Below are 6,000 nucleotides of genomic sequence, written 5' to 3'. Positions count from 1 at the left end.
CTCCTCAAGAAAACTTCCATGACAATTTTTCTATGCCTTATCCTACCCTCATTTCTAAATTAGACACCACCTTCTCCCTAGGACCTACGTCTAGCACAGTAAGCTCTCAATAGATATTTATTGAATAAGTGAATGAAACACTGCTTGGAGGTAGTGTAGCATTGTGGAAAGATTTCTGAATTTTACCTCCAAAGGCCAGGTTCTAGATGGGGTTCTACTTGGGGGTGATCTTGGACCATCCCTTGCATGTCTTGAGGCTGTTTCCTTATCTCTGAAACAGAAATAGTTCACAGGGGTACTGTAAATATCAAAAGGGAGCTGGTTATAAAAGTGTCTTAATAACTGTAAAATGCTACTGCAAATGTTAGTATACTATTCACTGACCTGAAAGGAAATCACATATTCAATCAGCAAAATACTTTTGAAAGGTGAATTATTGACATTTTACTACATTTATCATCAGGGATGCAGTAGATGACTACACTGTGAACATAACATCTAGTATATAGTAGAGTTCACCAGCATTTACTGAATAAATTTTCTTGTTTAAGTTTTGCTTTTCCTATAAATCCATATCTAACAGTTATTTGTAGTCAAGATACTTTGAATGTTAAGTGATTTCTTGATTGAAGAGCCCTAACAGCTCTTGAACTATTTATAATTAAAGGGTTTGGCATGAACCTGAAAGTGTTTTAGAAGCGTGACAGTGAAATGAGAGAGAACTTAGAGGGCACTCACATTGCCAAATGATTGGAACAGTGATCGTATCCACATGACCTGTGTTGCCTTGGCGAGTTGGTAGGTGGCAGCAACAGACCAGAAATTATAGTTCATTATACTGATCAGAGCACTGGAAAGGTTCTTTTTAATGTTATTATTTCATTAATTTTTTTTTCAAAATAAAGCAGTCTATCTGCAAAGCAAGTAGACAATAAAAATAATCAAAATGTAACCGATTTATAGAATATAAGTTGCCTAAACCTTTACACTATAATCTCTTAACAATAATTTATATTTCAAAACCATTCTCGGCTCGTGTTGATAAAGTGAAGGTTCCTATGGCCAGGATCCTCACCTGAACCTAAACTACTTGATGATGTAACTGGCCTGCTGCTCGGCTACTGCTTCCACACCCATAAGCAATAAGCTATTATTGGCTGAGTCACTATATAAAGAGCTCTGCCCAATGCTCTGGGAGGAGGTAGAAATGAAGACCTCTAGACTGTTGGAAGCAGGTGTAATTCTAGTGCTTGACTGGGAGAACAAGCCGGGTAATAAACCCTTTCACCCCAAGAACATTCCATTGTCATTCCTCGGTCTCATTGAATCCATAGTGAACTTACCAGGGACTGAAACCCATTGGCAAGACAGTTTGTTTTTCTTATAATCTTATTTCTTCTCTTTGTAAACACTGAGAAATTTAATGCTTCTTTATTGACAGGAGGGCATTGGCATATTTCATTCTGCTTAAACTTTGATCTCCCAGTGCAAGATTTTTCCTCTAGGCAATGCATTGGTCAAGGTTCAGTTACAGAAAATATAATCCATTCTAGACAGTTTCAACAGAAATGGAGTTAGCATTGGGTATGGAGTTGTTTGAAGGGCAAATGAAAGAGTCTCCAGGTTAGTGGTTTTTAACCTTAACTTTGTATCCTAAGCATCTGAGTTCTTTTAAGAATATAGATTCTGGAATACACTGCAGACATATTGAATCAAAACCTTTAGACATGTATATGTATATAATTAATAATCTCGCCTTGTGATTCTAAAGTGCATCCAGGGTTGAGACTGAGGTTTCAGGATCAACTTTCACTGCAGAACTGGCCCACCAAGGAAGCTACTAATTCTTCTGCAATCAGGAAACAGTGTGCTAAAAAAAGCTGCTAGCTTTAAAACTATGTGTCTCCTGCCACGATCAGTAAGCTGGCAGCTCTGGAAACTGCTCCATCCAGGAAGCTACCACTCCAGAACGCACCACACTTGCTATTATACTAACTAGTGAAATGGATGTCCTTCACCCTGCCTCTTTGTGCCCAAGAATCTGCAGTCACAGTGACTTCAGTCAACAGTGCCACAGAAAAACTAAGCTCCTCCATGATTGTGCTTACCACAGAACCAGCAGATGGCCTCTATTCTACTCACACTCTTCCTCCATGTCCAGTTTCTCTATCATATAAGGAATCCTAATGATTGTCTACAGAATGTAGCTTTAAACTTTCTAGCTCTACAGAAAACAAGCTACAGAGAGATTGGAATGGATGTTATATACCAAATCCAGTGATCCACCAAAAGCATCATGAAATAGATTTGTTTTAAAGACAGGAACATTTTTGATGTCACACTAGCCCAGATCTGAGAGTAAATATAACTTCTACCTGTGTGTGTGTGTGTGTGTGTGTAACTACACTGAGGAGGAAGCGGAAGAGATGTCTTCCCTGGATAGGTTCTTTGCTTGAACAGGAAAAGCAAACCCAAGAATAGCTGAAGTCTGTGCTCCGGAGATATTAGGAAAGGAAGGCCTGTGTTGCCTAATTTTGCTGAGTTAGTGTCTGTCCCTTTCTCCCCTTCTGTATCCTGGTGCTAAACTAAGAGCCTGGTGGGCACTCTGTTTAAATCCTGGCTTTGCCATTTGTTGCCTCTGTGATGTGCCAAGTAGCAGTATCTGTAATTAGTCCCCTCTTTATCTAATCTTAACCTTGTCATTCCCTTACTCAGGACCTACAGATGAATCTTTCATGTTTTCTAAAGCACTCAGTGCTAAGCATGATATTTTTCCATGCTGTTTCCTCACTTCTAGACATGTTCTTTTGCATTTTATATATTTTCTTCTACTGGAAATGAGAACTGTGTTTCTGTAACACCTTCTTTTCATTAACTGAAGTATTATTATATTTAATTATCTATTTGTGCTTCTTTATTCCAGTTAAAATCTGCTTTAGTGCCTTGAAAGTCAACTGTTAAGTCCTCCTAGCTTGAGCATGACTTAGGAATTCACAAAAAATTTAAATCATGTGCCCAAATACTGAAGTAGTTTTAAAATATTTTTTAAATGAATAATGCTATTCATGTACTTCAGTGAGATATTATTTTGAAATATTATTATGAAAATTATAACAGGATATTAAAACAGACTTTTGAAAAGTAAACTTTTTTTTGAACAGTTTTAGATTTATAAAATTATGATGATGATAGTACAGAGTTCCCTATAACCTATATCCAGTAATATTGATGCCTTACTGTTAACTAAAGTTCATACTTTTTTCAGATTTTCACAGTTTTTACCTAAAGTATTTTTTCTGTTCTAGAATCCCATCCAGAATACACATTATGTTTAGTTATCATGTCTCCTCAGGCTTCTCTTGGTTGTTTCTAAGGCTTTTATTGTTTTTTCTTATGACCTGGACCGTTTTGAGGATTATTTGTTACATATTTTGTAGGAAGAATATGGACATTTAAATTTTTTAAATTTTATTTTACATTTTTACACACAAAAAATTTCAAACATAAACAAAATTAGAGACTATTTTAATATTCTCTATGTACTCATGACCCAGCTAAAATAATTATCACCAATTTACTAAGTTTATTCTATCTAAACTGTCCTATCTTCAGCCTCTGAGAATTTTAAAGCAAGTCCCAGATATCATTTCATAGCATCCTTATGTATTTCAGTATATACCTCTAACATGTAAGGTCTTTTAAAAAAATACACCCACAATGCCATGATCAGAAGTAATAAAGTTAAATTCTGCAATATTTAATAGTCAGTCTGTCTTCAGGTTTCCCTAATGGTCTCAAAAATGTCATGTTGAATTTACATATTCAAATCAAGATCCAAACAAAGTTTATATGTTGAATTCTGATTTGAAAAATGGGACTTTTTTTCAAAGTGAAGTGTTAGACTACCTATATCATGCAAAAGGGGTGTTTAAAACAAGTTTTAAGATCCTTAAACCCAAACCCACCACAGGCTAGAAGCTTTCTTTGGGGAAAGTTATTTGTGGCTTATTCCTCTTTGCCCCTCTCCCTCCATGGGAGAGAGAAACAGAGTATTTTCCCTTTACTGCATGCCTGGTAAGGAGGCATTTAAAAGAATCACTTTGAGAGCTTAGCATTTACTCCTTGGAGCTATAAAGGACTAGTATTTGACTCATACCTGCAGAAAGTAAAGAGGAAAGGCTGTGGCTGGCAAAACCTGAATGGTGAAACCCTGAATTCAGAGCACACTGCGACCTCTGTTAGAGGTTGGGCAGAGATATGAGTCCTCACAACTAGATGAGACGGGAGGGATGGATCTGGTCCCATGGTCATTTAAAAAGGGATCCACCCACACAATCATCTTGCTGTGGTGGAGGATGGAGGGGCTAGTCTCTTTCAGCAGTGTGGGGAAGTTGGGGTTCCTATGGCCAGGATCCTCACTGAACTTAAACCACCTGATGATGTAACTGGCCTGTTGCTAGACTACCGCTTCCACATCTTTAGGCAATAAGCTATTATTGCGCTATATAGAGAGCTTGGCCCAGTGCTCTGGGCGGAGGCAGAGATGCTAGTGCTTGACCTACCCCTGGGAGAACAAGCCGGGTAATAAACCCTTTCACCCCAAAGAACGTTTTGTTGTCAATTTCTTTGGTCACATTGAATCCATAGTGAACTTGCCTGGGACTGAAACCCATTGGCAAGACAGCAGAAAGAAGTTGGAACTGTAGTATTCAATACTGAAGTTGAGATGAGAGTACCAATGAAGCAAAAGTCAGGAATTCCTGGTGCAGAAAGTTCTGGGTCCTCCCAGAAAAGATCCTGCAAAAGAACTAATCAGACTTGACTATCTACCAATTCTGGAAAGCCCAAACTGACTTCCAAAAGTTAACTGTTCCCTCCAAGGCAAGGGGAGGAATCAACCATGTCTGTTGCCCATCCTAGCCTAAACAGTACCAAGCCTGCAGAGTGAAGCAGCTTTAATGATGAAGGTACTTCTGAGTTTTGAATATCAAATTTGACTCTGATAAAGAAAAATTGATTCAAACCTGGGATAGAATTTCCTTCTGGGAAGAAATATGCTTTCCTGATATAAAGCTTAAGCAAATTTCTAATAAATTGTAATGAGATTAAAGCCTCTTCTGGGAAACTAGCTACTTCTTCATCTGACTAACAGTATAGAAGTATCTAATGATCTTGAATCCAGTTTAATAATAATTGTCCAAGCATTTCTTGACCTATGAAGTATTCCTTCCATGAGGAAACCATTGAATTGATTTATTTAGGTCTTTTCAATTATAAAAGTGAACAATTTGTATTCTGTTAAGTCCTGCTCTTTCAACATACAGATTGTAAAACTATTTTGGGGTAGAAGTATGTTGATGGATGTGGGGTAAACGGCAGAATATCCAGAATCTCCCACCTGGACTTAGGTATCAGTGAACGTTTACCGCTGCAGCCTCTGGTGGATCCAGGGCAAGAGGTGGAGAGAAAGCGACCATTCTCTCCTTTCCTCTGTTCCTGGTACCTAATTGGTCTGGTGCCTGTCAGTCACCATGGCCCCACCCATAGAGTTCTTGGGAGAAGGGGCAGGCAGGGCGAGGAGAGAACAAGCTGCTGCCAGAGGAGATGATGGTGCTGAGCCTGGCTAGTGACTAGAGAATAAAAGCCTTTCTCCCAGCTCACCTTTCCCTTATTTCAGTTTTACTGGTTTCACAGGGGAACTCGCCTTGGGCCAGTAACACCCTTCCCCCTGGAGCAACAGTGGATAAAGTAATTTTGGTTGTCCCTGAAATAAATTATACCTTAATATCAAATTTTGGAAAAGTCACTGTAGGAGTCACTCTGAACTAACACTTTGTGGTGATGAATTGGAAATTTATAGGCTGTACCTCTTCAGTTCAAACATCATTTGGATGGAGGCTGTATTGTCTATCCCTATTTCACAGGTTCTGGGGCCTGGTCATTTTTTTACACCCCTATTATATATAGGCAGCATTTTTCTTTTCTATGTATTATCTCAAA

The sequence above is a fragment of the Manis pentadactyla genome, chromosome 2 (genome assembly GCF_030020395.1).
Source record: "Manis pentadactyla isolate mManPen7 chromosome 2, mManPen7.hap1, whole genome shotgun sequence".
NCBI lineage: Eukaryota > Metazoa > Chordata > Mammalia > Pholidota > Manidae > Manis > Manis pentadactyla.
The sequence above is the reverse complement of the archived record's forward strand: the minus strand, read 5'-3'. Positions refer to the sequence as shown.